The 27,671-nt window shown below is 39.4% G+C and overlaps 2 long non-coding RNA genes across 2 annotated transcripts in view; one reads left to right on the top strand and one right to left on the bottom strand.

Moving 5' to 3' along the window:
- The window catches only part of LOC108498057, a 39,807-nt gene extending 12,233 nt beyond the window's left edge, over nucleotides 1-27,574 (top strand). Inside the window, exons 2-3 of the long non-coding RNA XR_001875052.1 lie at nucleotides 18,835-20,890; nucleotides 25,395-27,574. This is a non-coding gene — a long non-coding RNA (uncharacterized LOC108498057). The remainder of the gene's footprint in view (nucleotides 1-18,834; nucleotides 20,891-25,394) is intronic.
- LOC108498058 lies at nucleotides 1,109-27,671 on the bottom strand. The gene is made up of 5 exons (XR_001875053.1): nucleotides 27,572-27,671; nucleotides 20,200-20,364; nucleotides 9,205-9,505; nucleotides 3,475-3,557; nucleotides 1,109-1,267 (listed from the first exon to the last, which is right to left on the bottom strand). It is a non-coding gene; the product is annotated as an uncharacterized LOC108498058 (long non-coding RNA).

Here is a 27,671-nt window from a genome sequence, read left to right on the forward strand (position 1 = left end):
AACCCCTTAACACCACAGAAAGATAAAGAGCAAAATATACAAATATGATAAACTATATAACAGTGTAGTCTTGCTCAAAATTTTAAGGGCTTCCTCATTTTTGAGTTTTGAATACTTCAAGCTGACAAAATTAATATGTAAAGAGGAAGGAGAGTTTAAAGTGTTTGATTACAAAAATTGATTGAAATTAATTGAATTAACTTCTTGATTACAAGAATCAAACAGAAAGCTATTTCAAAATCCAAAATATATGCAGTTTTCCAGTAAGTTTGAGAGAGAAAACATTACTCTCTAGTTTTGCTGGAGATAGGAGTTTCATTTTCAGTATCTGTCCAGTATAGCAAATGTATTTGATAACTTACTTGTTACAGACAGCATTCATTATATGTGTGTTGTCCCAGTTCTCTAGACTCTGGAAAATGAGAAGCCTGAAGAACTGGTAAAGGAATATGACTCGATCTGAGACAGCTACTGTTAATGTTCTGAAATGTCTTGCCTTCCCAATATTGAAGTGTTACCTTTTTATGCAAATGGTAGTCACAAAAGCATGTTCAATCTATGCTATTTCATGATTAGTATTCTCATGTCCAATCAATAAATCCCCAGAGTGTCTCCCTGAAATGGCCATGTTGCTCAGTCTCTCCAGTAGGGAGGTCTATTTAGCAGCAAACCAAAATGTGGAATCAATACCCTGAGAATAATCTGCCCACTTATCCTTATGAAATATTTGTATTTTTCCATGCAAGTTCTGACAGACCAAATGACTTTTCCAATATGTAAGGGTTTAGTGCCTTGTATGGAAATGCATCAACTACACAATTGCCAGCACATCTGAGAGGATCTCTCAAGGTCACTGGTGAATTGACTGAAGAGCTTCAATAAAACTTAAAAGTCATACAGATACAGAACACTCACCTGAATGGTTACAAACTGCCTGTGAGCTACTACAATTTGTAGGTGAGGGTAGTCTGGGTAGGACACGGAGCTTTCCTCTCCTGAGCTTGCTGCACACAGCTTCTGTTACATGAGACAGAAATGGAACACCTCTCTGCTGTATGCATACCTTCCCTAGGGAAGGGGCACCGATGCCAGCTTCCTTTTTCACTTGTTTTTACCTGCTGCGTGGTTTGCAGCCCAGTGCAGCACAGGACAGCAGCCACTCCTCAGTCTGTCCCTTGGGCAGAGAGCAGGTGCAGGGGAGCACCGCTGCATTCTGTCCCCCAGGTATCCCTCTCTGGTTTTAACTGTACCATGAGACCATTTTTTCCTTTGAAAAGTAAATACAATAACATTGTTATTAATAATTTTAATAATAATGGTGATTTAAGAGGACTTAAAAGTTATTCACAATTACTTTCTTTTCTTGGCTCTTTTAATATAGTCACAAGAATACAGTAATCTCTACATGTCTCTTCTGATCTGGAATATATCTGTTCTCATCCTGGCTTTCAAAAGGGAAGCCCTCAGCAAAGGGTCTGAGGTTACATTTTCATTTTTAGCTTGGTTTCCTAAGGAAATGAGGGTCATGCCATTACTGTCTGTCTGTCTGTTCTTATTTTTCTGTCATATTGCCTTACAGGAACCTTTGAGCCTGTCAGTCAACCTCAGTCAGAGTAAAAAAATCTTTGTAAGTCTCAAGAATAAATACATGCCTGTAAGACTTCATGGACACTTTTGGTTGGGGAGCAGAAGGACACACAAATTAGAGCTTTTGCTGAGCAAAGGTGAGGGAAACACAGCCAGTACCATCTGCTTGGCAGCAGCTGATGGACAAACCAAGACTGGCCACTCAGCAGCATGAGGATAAATTTGGACAAGCCAGAGCAGAGACAGTTTCTTGGCTGGCAAGGGTGCAACAGTGACCCAGCTGCTCCCATGAGTGGGAGGCTCCCAGGAGTGCAGGGCACCTCTCTCCCCCAGGCACATCTCTACTTCTGTGCTTCACAGCTGCAATTACAAGTCTGTCATCAAATTCTGCCTTCCCTGCCAAAATAGTCAGGATGTTTTGCAGATTACACACAGCAATACCATTCCTGTCCTAGAGAGATTACAATTTAGGGATATAATTTATGTTCAGTCCTAAAACCTACTAGCTGTCTAAATTTTTAGTTACAAACTGGAATATAACCTCACTGTATGAAAAACATCCAGCTGTTCTCAGATAGGGTCTGATCCTTTATTTAGTGTAGCTGAAGTAAAGCTTTCCCTGAGTTTAGTGATGCAGGACCAAACTTGGGCTGTGCTGCCTTGTATTTGGTTAGCAGCACTTGACAGGATAATGTAAGTGCATTGGTTGTACATAGTTCATACACAGCAGCACTGTGTGGCAGGCAAAAGTAGTGAGAGAAATCCCCACAAAATTAATTAAAAAAATGAACAACCAATGACAGCTAAGAAAAAAAGCACCATGGAAATCCTACAAAATCAATAGATTATGAAGGGTACTCTGAAGCTTCCACTGCTATAATCTCAAGGCTTTATTATCAAATATCAAAAAATCATTACTGCAATATCAAAACATTCATAATAACAATATAAAAACTCCACTCAATCTGTTCCTGCAGGGATCTGATCTAAAATCCACAAGAAAAAAATATAGTTGCTGTGAAAATGGCAGCTAGCCAGTTCAATCAGTCTGCCAACCTGGTTCTATAATTGTACACTAGCCACTGCACCTTGGTGCCACCACTGTAGATAACTTCAAAAGAAGTGCTCAGGCAAACAAATCGTAACTAAATCAGACAAAATATGAAATCTTTCAGGAAAGCTCATAACTGCTGTTATCAGGTGAGCTATTTGTGGCTTCGTGTCTTCTTATCCATAGAGTAACAGATTCCCTATCGTTTAGAAATTATAACTTAAACACCCTGCCTTGCATCCTCCTGCAAAAGACCAGTTCTTACCAAGTTCAATGTTCTCCAGATTGCCTTATTTCAAAAGCAAGAGTCACTCCAGATTGCATGGGAAACCTTCATCTTTGCTGCCTGTGGGAATGAAGTTTTAAGAATAACAGGTTTCTACATGGAAGAGTTCTTTTGTTTGAGAGTAATTCCGTACCTTTACCGAGTACTCATGCATAGTATTTTCAAAACTCCTTTTGGAACCTACATACAAATAGAGCCTGTAGTTCATAATGGCAGTATTTGGTAGGGGGTGCTGGGGGTGGGCAGGGAGCATGGGGGTGAATGTCATTCTACATTTTCTAGTATAACAAAAAAAGAAAAGAAAGCTTTCTGGTCCAGTTTGTCCAGAGTGATCTGCTTCATTCTTCACACTTGAAACCCCAAATCTGACCTGAGATTTATAACCCCACTCAGTTCTTTACTGTGCACCTTTATTTTTCACAGATTTATGGAAGTCTCCTGTATTTGGGGACAAATCATAAATACATGCTAGTAACAGATGTCTGTCTTTTCTTAAGCTTAAAATAAGTAAAACTCACTGTAATTCCATTATAAGTTGTAAAATTCATACCTTCTTTTTTTGTGTGGCTTTCCTCTTGACTGTGTGGGTAGCAGATGGCCCTTCTGAATCCCAGAAAATGCACAGTTAGCTGACTAGACCAAAACAAGAAGGTTTAAAAATTGAGGGATGTACACAGGAATGACAGGGTTAAAGCAGGATGCTTTCAGTTGGACAAGCTCATGTGAGCTTACTCTGTGATTTTACATTGTGGGAAAAGATCTGTGGGAAAAGTACCCAGGTCCCTCTCCCCCCTCCCCCAAAAACCTGAGATCTTTGTAGGTGAGGAATATCAAATCACAGTGGCATGTGAGCAGGGTGCAGACCTGGCTTGTATGTGTTATATACTGCCTACATGTCCTTGGCTTTTCTTCCGCTACAGGCAGACTGTCTGAAGTCACCCTCCAGCCTTTCAGCTCATAATCTACTTCCTGACAATAACTAGCAAAAGACTAACATTGCACTTGGCTCTGCAGTAGACTCCAAACAGCCCAGAGGCACGGCAGGGTCAGCCTGCTGCGAGGCTGTTTGTTTATCTTGGTTGACATTTTCCTTTGTGGAGAATCTGTTCCTTGTTATTCAGTACGTACAGCCCTGCACATATCCTGTTTGACTGTCTTGGGATAAAAGTGGGCATTTTCCCGTGTCAATAAATGTTGTGGTGTGAAGCTGTGAGCTGGACTCTGAGAGAACCATCCCCTGCTGAGTATCTCACTTTTGCATTGAGTTTTCTTTGTTAATCAAGTACAAAATAAGAAGGCTTTCTGTCTAGCAAAAACCCATCATTAATTTTTCATGTGAGCACTAAAGTCTCGAGCACAATCCTTGAGTGGCTTCAAAGAAAAAGGAATAATAAAACCAAAGAGCTACATTTTCCTTTTCCTCATCTTAGTTATTTGATATTTTAAGAAAACTTTTTAATGCAGAATTACAGTTCTCTCAGCTTCACAGTGACACATTCATTCTGAAAACTACATTTGACCTTCAACTTTGTCCTTCATTAGCAGGATTACACCTAAACACTCCTTCATTTTACTGCAAATGAGACAGATGCAATGCATATTCTGTTCGGCCCCAGCATTAGGATTATCCCAAGAGTGGCATTTATGTTCTTATAGTTCCTTGGTATAAATAAATATCAAAGTAGGAAGACCAATCTGTACTCCACCAGGAATAATAAACTAAAATAATATGGCACTGATTCTGTTTGGGTTGTCTAAATGTGTTTTTATGATTGTATATGTTTATGGCTTTCTCACACAGCCACCATGAATTCCAGGCAATTAAAAAGGACATGAGTTCTGAAGCATTTTGAAAGGGGCTTTGCTTTCCAAATGGTGTGTATTAAAAGTAGAATATATTTTTTTGACAGAACTACTGCAAAGTCAACAGTCACACATTTGCCCTGCTCCAAATTTCTTCCCCTTCTCCCACCTGAAATAACTAATTAGAATATTTCTGTAAGTTGAGAAGAAAGGCAGGGAAAGATTCCTTTTATGTTTGCACATGTATTAGATGCATTGCTAACTTAAGTCTCAGCCTGCAGGCCCCAGGTTTGAAAGTAGCTCAGAGGGAGAATGTAGCAGGTCTTGTATAAGGTGTATCAACCCACTGTACCATCTGCTTTTCCAGGGTGAACCAGTCCAGTGTCACCACTCCCATGATGGAGAACAGTCCTGCTGAACACTGCCTTGTGTCCACCCCTACTTGACTGAGAGGCACAGATTTTTCAGTTGTAGGGGTAGAGAAGAACAGTATTTAATTGGATAAATGAGTAACTCTGCTCTAACCTACCTTGAACTGCTCGGTCTGTGTGGTATCATGAGTTATCCAACAAAGAAGTAAAAATACAAGTAGTGAAGAAACAGTACTTTTGATCAGACCGTTAAATATTTTTTGCTTGCTTCTGCTATTTACATCAATTCAAATGGAGTGTAAAGGGCCAAGAGAAGAAAAATGTCCTTAAAAATTTTCCAATTATGAACTAAGTCCAGGTTCAAGTGGTTATGTTCAAGAAATACTTTGGAAGACTAGGGTAAACTGGATTTGATAGGTACCTCAAACAGGTACACTTTTAAAGGTATAAATGCATTTTTCCTCCCTCAGGTCAAACAATCCCTAACCACATGACTTTATACATGAAAGAAGGTGAATAAATGGAAGAGAGGGAGAGATAAAGCTCGATATTTTGCTGCTCCACAAAGTCTCCCACAGCTGTCAGTGGAACAACTTAAGAACTTGGGCTTTAACAGCATAATGTTTCAAAATTTAGCCAGATTTATCATGAAAGGAGAGTTTATTGAAGTGTATGGCTACAGCAGTCACTCACCTGTTCATAACACATCTGGAACAAGCACCTGAAATCTCTGCAAGGGCTGGAAACATGGCATAGTAGTTTCATAGATGGCACAACCTTTAATACACAATGGATGTGGGCAAACATACATAAAAATTCTGGGCCAAGAGTCCTGAAACTCTTTCAGAGTTCACAAATAGTCATATTTTGTGAAAAAATCACTAAAGATTTCTGCTAGTTTGGTCATAAGGTGTTGCCTCTTCTGCATTGTTCACTGTACCTTTGGTCCATCCACCTGTTACATAAGTATTTTACTGGGTGCACAGTCCCAAAGGGAATTGTTAGCCCATTGTGCTTAGGTGCAGAATGTCAGCTGTTTAGTAGAAATGTATTATCCTGTCATTATTAAACATTTATTTTTTGTAGCACCAAGAGACCAATCCTATCAGGTTTCCTCTGTTAAATTTTCAGTGAATGATAGTCCCTGACAAGCTGACATGAATGTGAAAGGGCAGGAATTGACACAAGCTTCCGGTGTTTCCAGAGGAAGGGTGTAAATCCTGCCCAGGGGACTCTTGTTTAGCAATAAGATCCCTTATGGAGATAAAACAGGTGCTCCTGAGGCAACCTCTGGCAGCAGCAGGGCAAAGAAGAAAACCCTGATGAGCCAGAAGTGTTTCCAAAGGCAAGAAAAAGCAGTCCCATCCCTCTGGGGAGGTTGGGAGGCAGGAAAAGAAAATAAGCAGAATGGGGGAAGTCCAACTTATTATTTGAAAATTATAGCCCAATTTTCACACGTTTAATCAAACCAAGCTCTGAGCCAGCAAAATTACCCATCATTAGTGGACACAGCCAAGGTGGCTGTTCAGTACCAGCTGCAGCAGCAGAACCAGCACTGTCCTGGGTAAGAGCTGCACTGCAGGAGCCCAGTTCTCCTCCTTGACTGGCTGGAAAGTCTCTGGCTTGTCTATTACAGCAGGAAATGTTTTTAAATCTGAACAATGCAGGAGATCTGAGGGCAGGCAGCACAGATAATGAAAAGAAAAAAAGAACTATTACTTGCAAATGATTGTTGCTTTGTCACTTTTCCTTAATTTCCTCAGTAACTGGTAGAAACCGTTCCTTAGAAAATATTTAGGAAATAACATCCATAACACTATTTCCCTGTCTCCCTTAGCTATTGTTTCCATCCTTTTACTTACGATGACAGGTGAGTTTCAATTGTAGTCCTTTTTATGAATACTCACTGTATAAATTATGCAGAATAAAGTCTCTAATTTCACAGTAAATTTCAAAGATTCTTTTCTTCTTGTGGTGTGTAACAACTGCATAATGTTTTTATTTAGTTCTTCAAAGGCTTTATGATCAAAATTTTTGTTTTAAATAATGCCCATAAAATCCCTACATTCACTTATGAAAGCAGAAGATGAAAGAATTAAATAACAAGGTTTAATCTTCATTTGATTTGTTAGACTCAGGTAAATAATACTGATGTCCACACTGTAATTTGAAAGGAAGAATGTTTTATGGTTTTTTTACTTAAGTGTGGTCCATGGCTAAAACCAACTGACCATGAGTCAGACCTTCACCTGCTGCAAAGTATTTTTGAACTTAATGCAGAAAAAGCAATGTACATCAACAATGAAATAAGGTATTTTCAAGGCTCTGATTCTAAAAAAAAAACCCTTTGTTGATCCACACTGAAATTAGGGAGCTGCATCTAGGGGGCAAGGATTCAGCTGTTTGGATTTTAAGGCTCAGAGCTCAAGGTTGGGAAGCAATTTCCTGCATTGCCATTTTCATTTTTGAGCTTTCCGATCTGTTTCTCTTGAATACAATAAAGAAAACTTTCCTCGTTCCACAAAAGATTTTTGACTGTCAAACTTCTTGTCAGACATTGGTATGGAAGAGGTCTCTCAAAGCCACGAACTCTAATAGTAAATGTTTCCCTCCAGTATGTAGAAGACCAGCTTCCAATGGATCCTTATTTATGTAACATGAACCAGTTTGATCAGGAGCAGTTGAACAAGGCCCTGGAAAAATCCATTGCTTGATGGCTGGTAAATTAGTAAGGATGCAAAAGGTATACATTTGTGTGCCTGGTTAAATCCAGTATAGAGATCTGAACAGCAGGTTCCTGTGTTTCTTGCATGAGCTCCCTGACTCTGTGCTGCTCATCACACCAGTGCAGGCAAAAGGCTTTGTACAATCAGTATTTTAGCTCCTACAGGACAGCTTTGGCTTTGAAATTTGGTACTTTACAATGACATGCCATTTATTGGAATATACCTAGTTGTCCTGAATTGCAAGTTCTACTATTAAATCCAAAAAAATTAAGATGGCACCAAAACAGAGAAATATCAAATTATCCTGAAAATCATGCATAGCTTCCTTTTGTGCTGAATGACAATTAAACTGCTGAAGGTCAGCCCCAGCCTTACAGCTCTTAGGTTTGGATTGCTGTGCGTCACAGGCCTTTTCACGAGCACCTGACAAATCTCTCTCATTAATAACAAATGACAATCTCGCTGGTGCTACAATACATGTTACATTTAATCAATTTGCTATTTGTATTCATTATGTACATCTCCTATTTTGAGTCATGAAAAATTGAGAAGTAATTACAACGCGGAAGAGCATCACGGATAACAAATGAGATAAGATGAGAAAAAGTACTAATAATTGGTCAGTTGTTCTTGTCAGTACATTTAAAGTAATTAAGGCAGGAAATGAGATAAGACAACTGTATGCCTTTGAAGTGAAACAGAGCATCAGGATAACCACTGGTATGGTACACTGATTATGAGAAAAATTCAGTCATCTAAACATGTATGGTAGTGAGACAGGCTTTAAAGAGTTGTTTAACTACAGCTATTACTTAAAGAAGCCAAAGTAACTTCCCTGAGTGAAATCTAATTGTAGTGCCTGGTAGCCTGATCCTGCTACAAGTCTGCCTGTCAACATCTCCATTATAGCCTCTACTGCCAGGGGCTGCTAACTCATCTTTTTTACATTTCAACAGCCTCAAAGAAGGCAAATAAATTAGTGACTCAGATGTCTATTTCTGTACTAAAAATAGGAAGACACATTAAACTTTTTAATCAAGAGAATACCAAGATGATGACAACTTTTAGGTTTTCAATTGCATTTTCTTCTGAACCCCAGGATTACCTTAAACAATGGAAAGGGAAGAAACTGTGTCTCTGACACAGAGACAGGCTGATGCAATTTTGCACCTTGGTAAGATTTTGAAAAGTGGAACAGCCACCCTATCTGCTTTTAATGAACAACTGCTGAGTACTTCTACCTGTTAGTTCATAGGGCTTTTACCAAACTCAGTAGTCCACATTCCCTGTTGCTGTGATAGACAAACACAAAAGAATGCAGGTCCACCTTAAGAGACAATGCACCTAATTGAATCTTGAACAGAGCTTTGAGGAACTTACATGTCTACAGCCGATGCAGCAGTCCCGGGAAGTTCTCTGTCCAGCCATTTCCTCTGGGCCCCAGAGATCCATAACTCTCTCCATGTGCCAACCAGGATCAAACTGAGCAGAATGCTCACATCTGGACCCAACCAGTGCAAGCAGGAAGCACCCAGGCTAGTCCCAGTAAGCACCCTGGATTTAGCTTCTTAAAAATGCTATCGTGAACCCCACTTCAAATTAAAATCTCTAACACCTAAGACAGTACTCAGAAGAGTCTACTGGTCACAGGTAGTATTCTGTGTCTGTATGGTAGATCATCCTGAAAAAAAAAAAGCAGTTAAAATTAATACATTAAGTTCTTAATAACTACTTCTTGTGCTTCAGAATTAAAATTCATTCTTATAATCATGCTTTAGGAGAGGTAGTGGCCAGAGGTTCCTGCTATGCAGAGTCACAAGTATAAACCTCATGCCATTTATGCTTAAAAGGGTACGTTTAAGGTTGGATTCAAACAGAAAACAGAGTAAAGACACAAGAACAGAAAAAAACATGGCTGACAATCACTTTCTTGAGAAAGAGAACCACAGTGACAATGGAAGGCAAAAGTGCTGAGGAAGGTGATGACTGAATTGCTGTGACATCTGGAAAGTAGAGTTTGGTCATAAAAAAAGGCTCAGCATTAGCAGTTATAGTAGCTTTTCTTTGACATTGCCCCTGAAGTTTAGAGGGAATATCATTGATTTCATAATGAAAGCTATTCATTTTGCAAAGGTTTATTGTAAAGTGTCATGAGGAAAGGCATCCTCAAGATAGTAAGGAATGTAACGAAAAACCTGCAAAAAAAGGTGTAAAGAATTCTAAATCACTGCATTGCCTAGATATTAATGTAAGTAGGTACTAAATGCACTGGCTGATTAATGCTTCATTCCCCTTAAGGAAAGAGAATTAATAAAACAATATTTAAAGAAATGCAGGAGTGAATAAAACCAGCACTAGCAGCACAGTGATTACATGGGAAACAAGACTCAGTAAAGCTAATGTGCTTTCTGAGGTAGGATTTGGTGCAGAAATTGACAGCTAAAGCTATTCAAAGAGGTAACACGAAGCCTTCATTTCCTTCAAGTAAAACATTTTTTAATCACCTAAGTCCCTTACCAGCTCTCTGTGTGTCTATTCCCCATCAGCAGTGGGGCGCTAAAGTTCTCGGCTTAAGCCGTTCCTGAAAAAGAGTTTCAGCTTATCAGGGAGCTTTTTTAAGCTGCCTGTTCAAAAGGATTGCAACTGTTTATTTGTCACCAACCTGCAGTCAACAGAAATGATAGGTTTTTGTGAAATCATAGAAGTATAAGTTTTTTGAAGAACAGACTATACATGTATGTCTACTCTGAAGACCCTCTCTGAAGGAGAACAAGGATGTCTGTGTGCTGGATACAGGGCTTTGTAAACAAGGCTCCAGACAGTTCATTGGTATAAACAAAGGAGTAAAGGCAAAGCTAAAAAAAGCAAGTGATATTCAGGACAGGATTTTCTAGACTGGTGTGAACTTCAGATGGAAATAGAAGAGTTTCTGCCAGGCCAACAAGACCTCAATCCCTGCTGGGTGTCTCAAACTGCTGCATTGGTGCAGAGCCTGCTGCAGCTCTCTGCAGGCACAGCAGTCCCATGGCTTGTAGGGCTGGGGCTGGAGTAGGTATATTTTCTATGCAAACACACAACAGATATTTCAGGTATTACAAATATTAGGTGATGTAATTATGTAACTTAGGACCATGCATCCAGGCTCCTAGATTTATTAATATGTGGTAGGTCTTGTGTTTATTTAGAAGGAAATTTATATATCAAGCACTCTGAGTAGTGGTATGTACTCAACTGCTATTGACTCACAGCTGGTTGGAAGTAATTATATGATTTCTCAATAAGCATCAGAAGTCAGCCATAAAGTTCAATTATTTTGACATAAGAGATCAATACCAGGAATCTGAAGCAATTATAGGCCCATGATTCAGAAACTGCTTGGCTAAAAATGATCATGTGGTGAATCAGTCCCTGACTACAGCTACAAGTTCAATTGGCAGTGTGGTTCTTCACATCAAAGCACATGTAATCAGTGGTTTATGCTACTAACATAAGGTGTTATTATTTTGCATTTCCAGAGCACACCGCGCACCATGGACAGCATCCTGGGCTGAACACGTCCTTTCCCAGAGTAATTCTGAATGTAATATTGAAATCTGTCATCATTCATATGTGAAAAGCACAAGAGATAACAATGTACATTCACTTCTTTTAAATCAGCATCAACGTGTTGCCTCTCACATTAAATATTAATCAAACTTCTGAGTCAACAAATTTCATCACTGAAGCAAACAGAAGGCAGTACTAGGATGCCTACTGTCAGGGCCAGTCCTGAGCAACTGTGCTGGATGCTCTTCCAGAGCACTCCTGCTGCCCTTTGCCTCCCGGAAAGTGGACTGGCAGCAAGCACTGCTGTCACAGCTCAGCTGAGTGGCCAAGTCATTTCCATGTGCTTCCCAGCTCCACACCCCACTGCCTCCTGCCACTATCCCACAGTGACACTGCAAACACCTAAAAGTGTCAATAGTACAGAGGTACCATATCTCTATAATGATTGCCTTGCTCCTGGTGTCTTCTCCCACTTCCTTTGCTGGAATCAGCAGACAGCTGGCACTAAACACCAGGGGTTTTTCCTGGGTATGATAATGATTTGACATAAAAGATAATGTTAGACACAGTTAGGTACAGATGTGACTTTGGCAGTTCCCCTCCTTTCCCATTTCCTTCTGCTGTCTTTAAAACAAGTCTACAGCAAGCAAAAATGAGCAATGAATGTTGCTGCTCTCTGTTTGATTTATTTACTAAGTGGTGCTACATCCAAACAGACATTGACTGCAGTTTCATCTGAATGGACCCAAACAGGGTCCACCCTTAGGAAACAGAGATATTTCCACTTCTTCATTCCAAGAATGTGGAGAACGGTTCTGAACTATAACACATTATCTTACAATGCAAAAGAAGTAAAGACGTGTAATTTAGGCTCCAGTATTTGTGCTTAGGGTCACAGCCTGGGCTGTTCAGTAATATATTAAATAGAAGATATCATGTCTAAAAATTTGACTAACCATAGGGCTATGCTCAAAATGCATTGCCAACAAAACCCCCCACACCAAACACAAGGATTTATTTTAGTAGGTTCAATAGTTCAGATATTGTTCACCTTAGCGATGAACATGTATTGTGTCCTTGTGAAGACAATTAAGAATTTTTCTGTGTCTTTCTGCTGGTGACAGTAATAAGAGACCACGGCTTCAAAAAAACAAGATGAAATACTTTCCCTTCTTACTTTCTGTCCTAATTCAAAAGTCATTTTTATTTTAAATGGTTTAACCAATACCAGAATAGCTTAAACACAGGAAAAAAATGTAATGGTGTTGTTTATATTTTTCCCTTACCAACAGTCAAACTCCTCACATTTTATTTGCAAACTATAAATTTTGGTGAGCTTTTCTCACCAAAAATAACTCCTGAAAAGCAAGACAATCTCATATCACTGAAAAATGTTAAAGAGCACCCTTCAAGTTTCCTGGACAGCTGACCATCAAGAAACCAGAGCTTTCTTTAGAAGCAACCAGAAAGACTGTGTGTAGACAAACACCTGAGCAGCATAGCCTGTAAGAAAAATATCTTAAATCTTTTAAACATTGCATGTAATACTGTTTTGTATCCTAAAGAGCTATAAAGGAAATTACTGATTTTACACGAGTATCATCACAATACCAGCGTGGTCTTAATCAGTCATCATAATAGCACGTCTCGTTTGCAAGTGTGGGTTCATTAGCAGGACAGAAATATCCCAGCTTGTTCAGACCATTCAAACTGTGCCTTAAACCAACATGGTTATGTGCTGGTTGTGCTATAGGGACATCTCAGATTAGAGCTTGGCACTGTTATTTTCCCAAAGGCTGCTGCTGTGAGTACACAGGCTACTACCCCCGTGTAAGTGCAAGGTGACAGAAACAGCTCCTTGTTTCTTTTGAGCACTCCTGAGAGCAATCCTGCTTGGAAACTCCCAGGCTCGTTAAGGCTAAAGCATGCCAGGAATCCAAGGCCAGCCAGCTCCTCAAAGGAATCTCAGGCTTGGCATTATGTGTGTCCTTTGTCCAGGGACAGAACATTTGTGTCTTGAAACTGGAGCAACCAGCATAACTCGACAGCCAAACCAGGTCTCGCTGCCTGGACTTCTTCCTGGCGCCTCTGCCACCTGTTTCCACGCCAAGGCTCATCTGCTCCTTGCATGAGGCATTCCAAAACCAAAGTCCTTTCTGGCCTTTCCCCAATGAGCCACTCACTCCTAAGCTGTCCCTGATCACTGGGGCACAAATAAGGCAGCAGAAATGAGACTTGGACCACCTCTGTTAAAAGGAGGCAACATCTCCTGCCACTTGACACTAGCATACAGGTTTAGTGCTATCCTGTGTTTTCTGCCATGTTTTTTACTGATTCATAAATATTCATATGTGTATTTTATTTGTGGTGGGGTTTTTTTGCCAATTTGTAAAATTTGAGGTGAAATTATTTTACTTTTTCCTTCCTTGGGATCTGTGGAAGGCATCTGTGCCATTCTGCTTGTGTAAGTGCTGACAAATCCATCCCTTGAGAGACAACTAATTAGTCACAGGGAAGTTTAAGTCTTGTTTCTTAAAGAAGGAGGTAATGTCATGGTGGCAAAACCTGTCACCTTTGCCTGACCAACCTGAAGGGAGAAAGACTGTTATTGCACAGTCCAATCCATTTGTGTGACAGGGAAAATGATACTGGCTTGTCTAGGGTAGAAAACGTAATAATCTAAAAATATTCAAAGAGAAATCATCTCCAAGCAGTGCTAACATTTTCAGAGGCAGCTCTCTCTTCCAGTGCCACAAACGAAACAGATTATCAGCAACTAAGTGATGGGCAGTTATTTAATGAGTTAATCTCATTAGGATATTTGAACTCTCAGAAGAGAGTTCATTAGACATATAAGAGCTTTGAAATAAGCCTTTCAAAAGGACTATTAGAATATGTTAAAATGTGGTTAATACACTGTAGACTTAACCAGCCTGTCTGGCAGGAGGAAGACCAAGAGGTCAATGCCATAAGCCCCACAGTCATGGCAGCCAACGGGCCCCAGTCACCCCTAGAGCCCATCAAGTAACATCACTAACAATTTGGATTCTTGTTTCTAAGGTTAACTTTGCCATTCTGTACAATTTCACCTTGCTTTCCAATTTTGAAACCTATGCTTTTACCGGATTTGGATAGTCAAATCTGGACTAGTCTTATTTTGTATATAAAACAAACAAACAAAAAAAACCCAAAACAAAACCCCCCAACTGTAATAATAGCTTTAAGTTACTTCACCTCACATTCTCCATAGTGATGGAATCCCCTCTAATTCTCTCTCTTTTTTTTTTAACTAGAACATAATGCAAAAAAATGCAGACTGTGATTAACTACATTAAGAACAACAGCAGTCTCATCTAGAAAAACATCTTGTCATTACTTCGATTTCAGTGGGATACCACAGCTTACACAATTGCACCTTTGGAACTTACATTCTATAACTGGTTTCTGCTCTTTATATTTACTTATATTAGCTTCAATAAAATAATTCACATTACTAAAGTGAATAGTATTTGACCCTATAACATTAAATGAAAGGCATTAATTGCAGAACCTAGAGAATATCTTCCAGCAATAATTAAAACTCAGGAATAAATTTTTCCATCATCATATATCACACTGAAGTTTGGATACCTAATGCCTGATTATTCAGACCTGCTCTACAAAACAGTCGAGAAATGTCCACCACATAATTGCTAATGCTAATTGATTTAGTCTATGGTTTTAAAAGCAGCGATATGAAAGGTTCCAATTGTTTAGAGTGTTGTAAAATGTGACTTAAGTAAGGCATTTTCAGGAGTTTGGGGAACATTATTAAAGTTCATTTCCATTGTGCAGCTGCAGGAGCTGGAATTATGGAAGTGAAGAAGCTGTAAAATCGAAAAGGTCAGTAATGACATTCATCTATTCCAGCTGTCAAATCAAGGGAATGTTAACAAAACTAGTCTCTGGTAGAAAAGCTAATTGTCTACTTGTGTTTTGGCTGCCCCAATACACATACTCTACTGTGCCTAATCCATAGGAAAGACCACACTGGAACAGTATATCATTTTTTGAACAGGCTTCTTGTAAACAAATAAACCTAATTTCCCTGAATTAGCAAGCTGTAATGATTCTGTAACCTAAATCAGTCTACAAAGCAGCCAAAAGTTTCAAGTTTAAAGAAAACAGTAGGTGAGTAAAGTTCACTTGTAATCCTGGAAGCTGAGTTTTCAGAGTGCTGAGAGTACAGGGCAAATTTTAAATTTTACACCGATGCAGTCCTGCAAGCAGCATTTCAAAAATGTCTCCTGCCAAGGCATGTTTTATTACAACAACATATAGGAAAGTTTCTTTCACAGACCAAATCTTTTATAGATGACCTGGATTTAATGATCCCACAGTGTGAGGGACCTTGTCTTCAACAGCCCATTCCCATGGGGTGAGACAGTGCAAATGTAAGACACCTAAACACAAATCATCAGTGGAGACTGAGTCTAAGACCTTTGTTACGGAATGACAGGCTCCTGCCACATGCAGAAAGAGCCCTCATCAAGAAACAGTGAGAGACTTATGCTTTTTATGATGCACCAAATCCTGTCTTATGCAGAGAATGACATCCCTCAGCAACTGAGGCCAAAGAAAAGGGCCCGAGACGTGTAGCATGCAACTCATTCAAGGGAATCCAGTGATTAACCTACACAGTTTTATTGCAAGCCCCCCTGGCTATTTTCTGTTGCTCTCTGGGTTTGTATTTTCACCCTATATGCTGCAGATGTTACCAGAGGTTTATGAGGACTGCTTGAACAACGCCACACAGCTGACACTCGGTGTGAAGACAGTATTCCCACAGTGCACATATACACCACCTCAGATTTTTATTTGTCCTGTGTTATGTAATAAAAATGTGACAGAAAAAAATCCAACTTAACCAGTGGCAACATAATAATGGGTCAATATGTGGGTTATTTTAAAAATCTTTCTGCTATCTCACTTGTTTCCTATGCAGAAGTGTTGCAAAAGCTAAAAACAATACCAGCAATTCATGAAATATTCAGGTGTACAGTTGCAATTCTTTAATAAATGGGAGTGACCTTCAAAACAGACATCTCAAAGATTAAGAGAACTTCTCAAAAGATGGCATTTGTCACTAATCAATGGCTTGAAGAACTTACACTTTTCCTAGCAATGAATACAAAAAAGACCTTTCAGGATTATACCACTTTAAAAGCAAATCATTCACAAAACCCCCACAAAAGAACATTAATGAGCTAACAAAACAGCAGAACAAAACATCACACAAGGCAATTGAAAAGATAAATCCCCTTCTGCCTATCAGTACCTACATCCATATCTGGATTGGTGGAAAGCCACTGACACATCCATCTGCTGTTTCCAGGGGCTGGACAATGCTTTTCAGATTAAATACATGTCTTTTATTGTGATACTGTACATCAAAATACTTATAACATTTTACAAATGGATTTCCTCTTTCATAGTCACACAAGTATCTTGGCTCTAACTGGGTCACTATATTGGAACAGGTGTAATCTCAGCAGAATACTGTAGGAAATCTGGGCTACATTAATGGCTGATCCAATTACAGCGGAAATCTCTAGAAAACCCAGATTTATTAAGAACCAGGAGATAATTACAATGTACTTCTAGGGATGACCAGATGGACAGACCAGTCTCAAACTCTTTAAGGGCACTGGAGCTGAACAAGAGGTGCTTATGCCATTGCCTACGTAGTTGGAGAAATTCCCATTCTGAGGACATGGTGAAAAAGCTGGAGGCTCACTGCAGACCCCTGGGGGGACTCAATCCCAGCACATCCTAGCCCAGGAAGTAGCATGGCTTACATGCTGCTGTGAGGACAGGGTGACAGAGGAAAAGGTCTCCAGGAAAGAATGACAGCAGGAATCAAGAAACCCCAGGCAGTTTTTTGTCCAAGGAGACTATTTACACAAAAGAGCTCCTTATGACTTAATATCAGGTCCTCTTGACAAGCTGCATTTTCTCTCCTGAATAGGAAATAAATGCCACCTCCCAGATGCCCATCTGATCTGACACTTAGAAACACAACCATCTACCACAGGCTTGGACCAGAAAAAGAGAATGAAAAATACTTGAAAAATCTGAGTATAAATAGGTCTTTTTACCAATCCAAAGGCAAAACTTCATAGCAGCCTCTGTGATTTTGGCAACATGCTTCATCAGAGGGACCGGCCCTTGTCTCTAGTAAAACTATTCCTGTGAGTCGTCCCATTAAGGTAATTTGGATCTAAGAAGATGTCTGACGTTAAGCATTTAGTTAGTTATGAACTTTGCTGAATCACGGTCTTTTTTTTTCATCTAAATATTTCCCTAAGAAGATACATTAAACAGTAGAAGATAATATTTCTAATTTATGGAACTTCCTGCCAGCTTCAAGCTAGTAAATATTTACATTTTAGCCACTGATAGCTAATGTGACACCTGTGCTATATTTTACTTTCAGTGTTAACATTCTTTCTAGTCCATCTTTCATTAACAAGCAGTATTTAAATATATGCAAATTTCATATTTTAGCTGATGTTTTAGGAACATTTTTAAGGTCACCCTGTTTGATCTATCACATAGACATAGCAAATTTATGCACCATATATCCTGTCTCTACTTGTTTTTTACCTACATCTGTCTTCTCTGATTGCATTTGAATGAGCTTATTTTTTATTTTAAATAAAAGATTTATGCCTTAGCTGTCATTTTGCCTTTATTTGAAAATTTAATTTTGTTTCTAGAAGTCTAGATTAACTTATTAGATTTAACTGTCCTTTGTGCATTACAGCAATAGAAGAAGTATATTTTCCCCTGTGGGTAGAGTACATAAACAAAATGCTCTTGACTTAAAAATAAAGAATGTTATTACTCAGACCAGTACAATACAGTCCAGGATACAAAAACTGGTGTTTTCATTTTTAATAATAATAGTGAAAAATGGGAATTGACTAATAAATATGACAACTCACAAATCCAGCAGCCTCCAAAACCTGGGAAGTGCTTTGCAGAAAAGGCATGCTCCCCCAAAAGTGTCCCCTACACTTACGTTAGTGAATATCCTTTCATGACACAGCACCACTGGGACACCCAACTTGATTCCTGATACTAATGGATTTATTTAAATGAGGCAGAAATGAGAAACTGCACCACTGTTTCCAGTTAGTCAGAGGGCTGTTTATTGATTCCGTGTGGTATATCACATCTTCAGTGTGACACGTTCTTTAGCATCTCTCAGCAGTGCTACATTCATAATATTTTCTCTCAAGTCCTGGAATTTTAGGGCTTTCCTGAAGGGATAACTATCTCATTGCAATTGCTGCCTGTGGTCCTAGCAATGTCCCAAACAGCTGAGTTCTCTGGAGCAGGGGGGGCTGGGGCTTGGGGGAGGTTAATATTTTCAAACATGTTCATACATTTTGACACTTTTCCCCCATTTTTCATTTCTAGAAGTACCTGGGCTTCTGACCACTTCTCGTATTTTCTCTTCACACTGTGACATCCACGTAGACCCAGACAGAATCTGGTTTTAATCAACCTCTGCAACTCCTATAAACACTCAAACCCTACAGCTTGTGATTCTGCACTTCAACAATATTCAATGGGAACAGAGAAAACAAAAAGCTGAAAGATAAGTATTTACCTATGTTAGTAAACCTTTAGTCACAAAGTGGCAAACCTTGTCCTGGCTCCCTTTGTTAAATACTGAACATCATGAAAACAGGTCTTTTGAGGAGAAAGGAGGAATTCCTTGTACAAAGAAGACAATGAAGGTACCTGATGGCTTTTATCATTCACAAAATATCACTAAGAGTTCAATGGCACACAGGACTACAAGGTCCCCTACTCCCCCAGTTCAGGGCAACACAGCAGCTATTTAATATCAGCTATATTTATAAGCTATTTAATATAATGATGAAGAACAGCATGGCTACCTACTCTTAAGGAAGGTAGGACAGGGCAAAGCTGAACCTGTTGGCAGCCTTCAATCTGTGCCACTATATGCATAAAGTGCTATTAAATCCAAGTAACTGCAGTAACTGGTCAATCTTGACATCGGCCCAGTAAAAGTTAAGTGAAAATTCCACAAGGCACATCTCCATGTACACAAAGCCATCAACACAAAAGTGGAGCCTTCCCAAGATTCTTGGAAAATCTTATCAGCTCAGAAACACTCTAAGATACATATTTTAGACACAATCATTAATATGAGCCTCCTTCTGTCCTGTCCTGCTAAAGAATACGTGATCTCTGTGGCACGGAATCACCACACCAGTGGAGGTACTGGGCAGGTAACCATCCAGCAGGGAGGGCTTACACTTATCTGCTCTACTGGTAGCAGGTTCCTCTGCTGAGGATCATGAGTAAAGCCATTTCAGCCTATTCCTTCTGCTCTGATAGCAAAAATTCATCAAGGATGTGTTACATTAAATCTTAAACGGCCTTTCAAAACATCATACAGGACAAAAATAAAAGGCTAATACCTGCAAGGAAGCAAACTGTGCAGTACACACTTAAAGGTTTCTTCATCATGCTTAAGAAGTAGAATATATTATCATGACAATTATTTGTTACAGATAGCACCTTTGAACACCAAATAAATTGTACAAACCACTGCACCAGCAGAGCTGAAAAGACTGCTCCTCCTTCAAAGTGGTGTGGCTTTAATTTAACAAGTAATTAATGAATACATAAACCCTGGACAGAACTTTAATCTATCCCAGTGCCAAATAATTAATCATTCATTCCACGTTTAATCCTGCTCTGATAAATGTAATTAATATTTCACCATGACACTGCAGAATAGAACGGTACCTGGGAGCAGAGAAGCCTTCCATTTCTCCTTTGTTGTAACTCTGAAGTGATAGCTGCTGTCTACAACTGACAGGTAATCCAGAATGCAGTGTTCCCCCGCAGTTGTAAATTAGGGTTTATGCATGGCATATATTGTGATTGTAATGAGCCTTTTCTTCTTCTGACCTATAATTAAAAAAACACAAAGCAACATCAACAAAACAAAGCACAACAACTATGAAAAATAAGTCACCTGAGTTTGGTCAACCATTTTTCTGACCTGACAGCGTTTGGGAAACCAGAGCTTGCAGTAATGTTTTGGTCTATACAATGTCACTGACCATGTGCCAGGGATGTGGATAGAGAACAAAGCATGTGCAGATTGTCTGCTTCTGTCCACAGAGAGCAGTGCTGTGAGAAAAAGCAACTGGATGAAGATTTAAGTCCTAATTTTACTGCAGCAAAACACTGGCATCTTTTTTGAAAGCTTAAAGTCTAATCAAGAAACGTGTTGATGTGTACAAAATTAAATTTCAGGAACTCCTCTGCTGATTTTTTTCAGGGTGACACATCTCAGGTATCCACATACTTCAGCAAAGAGTTTTGCGAGGAAGAATGTATAAGAAACAAATTGCTTCGGGATCCTGCTGCCCAATTACTCAGAAAAAGAGAGGCATCCCTTCAGAGTTGTCTCCTTGCTCAGCGTTCTCCAGTATGGCTACAAATTCTTCTCTCTAAACAAATGCTAACTATACTGTTATAATTTATTCTCATTCAAATGCAGAAAAAACCCCAAACCCCTTGATCAAGAATGCCAATCGTTCTGACAAGTTTTTACAAGAAATCCAGCTCGTGGCACAAAACCTTCCCAGCGTCACTTACTGATGCTCAGACAAAGGCAGCTGTAATATGTCCCCTTCCTAACATGCTATATCATGCTCCTATCCCAGCTATCATTAATCCAGTTCTCCATTATGTCCCAAATCAGTAAAGAGACAACTTTCAGGTGGGGGGCTCTGGCGAAGTAGGACTAAATAGTGCCACACAGAACCAGGCAGTTTTAATTTTGGGACCTGTCAAGACCTATTTTATGTGCAAACTAATTTGCACACCTGATAACAGCTTATCTGAGGTGACTGATATTTTTAACATCTAGATGGCAATTCGAGGCAATTATGCTGGACAGCATTAACATAGTTACAGAGAACTTCAATTTAGGATCATGGTTTTATCACCTGACATTAATTTCAAAATACTTTGCTTTTCATTAGCTCTAAATACTTTTAAAATGCACCTAACTTCTTCCTACTTGAATAGAATCTACAGCTGTTAGGAACCTGAGTCATACCCCTCTTTCAGAACACTTCTCAATGCTAAAATAAGACCAAAGTACCTAGTAAATGCTAGTTTTGTAAGAAACAACTGACCTGATTAGGAGCAATGAATCACTGAGGCAAGTGTCCTGCCTCAGCCAGCACCTGAAGCTTCAAAGGAATGCCCTGGCCCCACAATAAAACCTAAACCATAGGTTTTATTTTTCGTGTTTCCTGATTGAGACAACAGTTCTTTTGCACAGCAGACAATTTAAAAACTGATCTATGCCACATCTTTAACTTGTGCTTGCAGCAGTGGATGATATTTATACCCTTGTACCAATAGTCACATGGATTTGTTGGCCAGCTGCTGCACTGTCACCTCATTTCTGAATCCCACAAGGAAACCTTTTCCATATTCATGAACACTGCATTAATTTCTAAGATCCTGGAAACCCTCACTGAAGCTATGTGTTATAATCCAGTTGATTCTTTTTTTTTTTTTTTTGCTCAGGATCAACAAAGCCTTAATTCACTGTAGAAACAGTGTCAAGTGATATTTCATATACACACGATATTATCTCTTTGCTATTACATGTGGATTTTATTTCTATTCATTCATTCTAATTATTTAAAATAAGGGGAAGATTAAATTGATAGACATGAATGTACCATTCTACATTAGATTTTACGAGATTGCATTATGAAGAGTAACTCTTGTAGGAGAAATATATTTCTACTTTATAAGAAAACCAACGTTAAATTGAAATGGTAGCTATCAGCCAAGGCTAGACCCTTTCATGCTAATATGACCTTCAATTAGTGAAGCACACATCTTGAGACCCAGCCATTTTATCAGACACACAGGATAGGATAAGGAAATGTTGGTATCCTTGAAAAACTCTACTTTGAGGTGACCTTCTACTTAGCCAAGCTCATTATGCAAAACAAAAATAATTGTGCATCTTCTTCCTGGTCTCACTTTAGAAGATTTTCAGCAAACTTCAAATTACAAATAATGATTTAACTCATGGATTTATGCTAATTCATAGCAGCTCAGACAGTCAACACATGCATCCTGTACAATTCCCCTGAGGCACTGGTTTACAGAGTTTTCTTTTACTCAGCAGCAACAGCTATTAGCTTTTACTTAAAAAACGCTACACATCCACTTGGGTCCAGACTTTTTAAATAGTAGATACCATTGTGACACCCTGAAACAGCAAAGAACTCAATGGTCCCCCACAGTAGTTTTCTCACTGAGGTGTCCAAATAGCAGCAAAGTTCTGCTGAAAATGTGGCTAACTTCAATGCTGAAGTAGCTGAACATGAGATTCTTTTAGTGTCATCCAGAAATAAATCACCTTCGACATGACAAACAAGTGGATGTATGTTATACTCCATTTGTAAGCTATAATATGTTCAAGAAGTTTGTTGTGCTAAACAAATGTTTTTCCTAGCCAGAAGGAAAATCAATGAGATCAGCATGTGGAATTTTCTCTAATTTTTTCATGAGCCCTTTCAGCAACGTGCTGTAGGCAACAATAGAGTTCCATACAATGCTTATTTATAAACAGTTGTATTTCTTTCAAGTTGCATATTAGAATACAGAGAATTAAATTAGAGAGATGCTTAAGTACCTAAGTAGAAACAACAAATACAGGTAAGAGATCTTAAGGTAACTGGAAGGTTGACTATTAGAAAGCAACTACAAGGACTAAGAGCAGTACAAAGTTTATGAGACTGGAAAGGATTGTAAATCATCATAAGTCTCAGAACTGAAAGACAGAACAATTGGTGAAAAAAGGAGGTCTTCCTGAAAAGATTAGAGAACTGGCAGGAACAGAGGGGGATGCACAGGGAGAGACAGCTGGTATATGTTACCAGTGCTGACTGAAGTCAGGTGAGATATAACAACTTACATAAAGGGATTTGGCTGTGCAAAACAATAGATGGGATGAGATAATAGGTACAATGGGATCACGTTATATTGTTAGTACAGGAGAGAGAATCTGAAATAAACTTTCTTGTACAATACCTGTACGCTTCCCTTTAGCTTTCTGGCATGATCTCGGTAGTCAAATACGTCACAATACTTTTTTTTATTTCTTTCCAAACTTGTCTTGTCTTCTGAAACTGTTTCATTTGTACCCCTCTTTGGCTGTGCTTGTCATCATTTCTCCACATTTCTCCAGCACTCCCCCAGTCAGTTGAGGATGGAGACATTCCTGGGTCTTTCAGCATGTTCATACAGACCTTAGATTGGGGGTTTGGGTTGTTTGTTGTTTTGTTCCGATTTGGTTTGGCTTTTTTTTTTTATTTGTGGGTTTTTTGGTTAGATTGGGTTGGGTTTGTTTGTGGTTTGTTTTTTGGGGTTTTTTTTTTTGGCTCTTTGTTTGTTGGTTTTTACTTAGTTAAGCTGTTTGAAAACAAAGCACATTTTGAGTACAGCCTTGTCACCAAACAGGACAAAAGAAATTCACCCAGCACCAATTTGATGTGAACAAATAGACACTTCTTTATTCAGCTTACTGGGAACACGGGGCATTGCTCCTCCAAATTTGTTCCACTTAGCAATAATACCCATTCATTTTTATACCTTTCTGTTACATAAGCCCATTCTTCCATTCATTTCTGTACTTCTTTTCTGTTACATAAGTCCATTCTTGAATTTAACCTTTACAATGATCGGTTCCATAGGTTATATATCTTTACTCAAAACCAATCACTGCTTAGTTCTACTTAGCTATACTGACTGAAATTCTTGATACTCAGATCAAGATGGGAAGGATAAGGGGATTTCCAAGCAGTATACATGGTCCAGTAACTTCTTAGTGAGGTATCTGTGGTTGCATACTTCAGATATAGCACTCCTAACAATTCTATACATTATGCTTCACAATTTTCTACCTTTAATCGAACTACTCCTTTTATACAATCAGATCTCGATTATTTTACTGCAACTACTACTTCTGTACGATCAAATTTCAGTTATTTGTGAGACTTTTGGCAACAGCCTTATGCTGGTGTGCTTAGTCAAATAGCTGGGCACACAGTCCGCTATTTTTGAGTGCAATTTGTTAATATTTGCCACTTTCTTTTTCCCTAAACGATATCAACAGCCAGAGAAATGAATCCCTGGAAATGCCTTCCCTTTCTCCCCCTTTTTACCTCTTTTCCAGTCAATGAACAGGCAGCGAGCGGCGGTTCCTGCAGCACCAGCACCATCTGCTGCCCCGCCCCGGCAGCACAGAAGCCCCACGGAACTTTCCTCGCTGGAATGTCCAAATAACAGCAAAGCAAATTTATTTATTTATTTATTTATTTTTGGGGGACAGCCCGATCCGCAGCGTGCCCTGCAAAGCTCCTGCTGGCCGAGCGGGTCGGTAATATTTACGTGACATTTTCCAGCAGAGCGGTTCTAAAATCCTGGCTTTCTCTGCTGTAGTGAAGAAGGATAAAACCAACAAAGGAAAAAAACTGGTATGATTCTGATTAAGTGCAGTCACCAATGTAAACACTGAAGTGGGAGACTGTCACTTGCTCCCCAGAAACACATCCGGCACCTCTGTTGGAACATCTTACGGGGCTGAGAGGGGTGAGATACAAGTGTGGCAGCAGACCAGGATGGTATATTAAGAAGAGTGTAGCTGCATTTCCTAGAATAATATTTCTAAGTCATGTCTTTAGAGTAAAGGAGTGTCTCGTCTCCCAGGATTGTGTTCTGTCAAGCTGTCACAATAGCTTAATTTACAACTAATTAAGACACATTCACTGTTAATTTTGCATGCAAACACAAACTTTGCTTGCTTACATTTGTGGGAATACGCTTAGGGTCTTTTTAAGAGGAGACTTTTTTTCTCTTTGCCACAGTTTGACAGAAGTCCTTCTGATGTCTTACAGAGCAGCAGTGGCCTACAAGACCAGAGCCTGAGAAACAGCCCCACAGATGGAGCTGCAGGGATCCTTCATTTATCAACTACATGATTAATTTGATGTGGACCGATACTTGCTCTTGGCTTTGCTCTCTTTGCTCTTTGTTGTTTTTTTTTTGTTGTGGTTTTGTTTTTGGGTTTTGCTGTGTTTGGTTTGGTTGTTTTTTTTATTTATCTTGTGTTTATAATATCTGCAGTAGATTCTTTTATGTATAAAAACATAAAATCGTGTATTGTACACAGGTAGTAAAAGCACTGATTTGCTACTGCAGTGTGTTTCTCAAACTAGCTGAGTTCATTTAGGCAATGTACTTTATCAAAGCTGTATTTTGCCCACAGCAAAACAAACTGTCAGCTGTTACAGAGGAATAATTATTTTTCATATTAAAATGTGGCTATATGACAGTTCATTGCATTCATTAAACAACTACCTATTCTTCAGTCTGGAATCAGAACTGCTTTCAGAGAATATCCAGCTTGCTACTGAAATGATTTAAATAGGTCGAGTGTAACACTGTAAATATGACCAAGGCAAAAAGCCAGTCAATAAAACTGTCAGTTTTACCCTAATAAAGGAGGAAGGCCTTTGCTATTTCTCTGTAGCAGACAGTTTATTGTCCAGCTGTATGCAACAGCTTCAGGACATCTGGCCACTTAATCACTGAGTATCAAGTCCAGAATGCCAAAGGAGCCACAAGCAAAATAATAATCAGTGGTCTAATTTTCTTTAGTACTGAAGACCCTGCACATAGCTCTGACATCAACAGATGGTTTTGGTGTGAAATACACGAGATTTCAACATTCCTGGTGGCTGTCAGAAAATGACAAAGAGTTTTGATGGAACAACAATCTGAAGAAGCACGTATTGCCTAGGCGAGATTATATTGCTTATATGGTGGGGCATAAGTCTGGGAAAGACAGGAAGGCATTTATCTCTGCCAGGAGATGGTCAGCCTTGTCCCAGTGCCTGCCTTAAGCCACAGTTGGAAGCAACAAGACCATCAGTGGTCCCAGTTGGAAGCATACACAACAGTCTCAGCCAAGGCAGGGTGGCTGTTAACTGTTTCTGCTTTGAAAATAAGGTACCTGGTTTACCTGTAACCTAATTCAGAGACAAAAAGGATGGGCTCAAGACTATGCCAAAACAGTGTGGTCAATGTTCAGTACTGCTGGTGTGTAAGGAGAGGGTGTTCTTTGCTCTAGTTACCCTAGAAGCAGCTCCTGCCCAGACTAAAACATCCGAGTTACACAACTAAGTGAACCAGCTCCTTCCCCCTGCAAAGCCTTCTGTAAGGCCTCAGGTAGTCCTGTGCACATAGAAATCCCCTTGCTTTAGCAAACACATCAATCTCTCACTTTCATTGCTACAGATTAGGGCTTAAAAATAGACTTGACATCAGGATTTTCTGGTTTATACAACAAAGTTAAAGTTCAATATATTGATATGAGCTGTAAGGCTTATTTCCTTCAGGGTGCAATCAAAACATGTGGATTTCTACAGCTACAAGTGCACAGCTTTGGTATGACTGCAGGTACAAAAGCTGCTGTGGGAGCCCACAGGCAGCTGAAGTTGGACAAGACTGAGACCATACTGGTGGGCAGTGTTGGCCTATCTGTGTTTCCACTTTGGGAAGGGATGCCACATCCTGTGCTTTAAACCAGGAGAGTTCTGGAAAGCAATTTTGCATCATGATAATGCCTGCCCTCATCACCATTTTCTCAGGACACATTGCTCCTCCCTGTCTGATGAGTCTATCAGGATCTGTGTTATCTCACAAAAAGGACAGCCATGGATCTGGAAAGCCATGAGGCTTAAGTGATCTACTTCCCACAACTGTGCACTCAGAGGGTCAGTTACAAGGAGGTTGGGCTAACACAGACACTGAATCTGCTGCAGAACTGACAGGAGGCAGTTATCAGCTCATCTGTTTAGTTGTAGTAAATTATCACTAAATCCCCAGACACCCTCGGACTATAGAGCTTTCCAAGGTACCAAAAGGGAAGCATTAATACATTACATGGAGGAGGAAAACAAGAGAAGGACACAGAGTGTTAGGGGTAAAAATAGGAAAAAATCCCCAATATCCCTTCTTTTCAGGTGAGTCCCTCCTCTACTGAAATACAGAGCTGTCCTCTGTCACCTACCATGTTGTTTGTGCTTGTTCAGCTGTGGAGAAATCCGTCTGATGAAATGAAACATCTCGGCCCAGAAATGAGGTAGCTGCTAAGTGAGAGTACTGGCTTC

This window comes from Lepidothrix coronata, unplaced genomic scaffold, assembly GCF_001604755.1.
Source record: "Lepidothrix coronata isolate B3197 unplaced genomic scaffold, Lepidothrix_coronata-1.0 Scaffold54, whole genome shotgun sequence".
Lineage (NCBI taxonomy): Eukaryota > Metazoa > Chordata > Aves > Passeriformes > Pipridae > Lepidothrix > Lepidothrix coronata.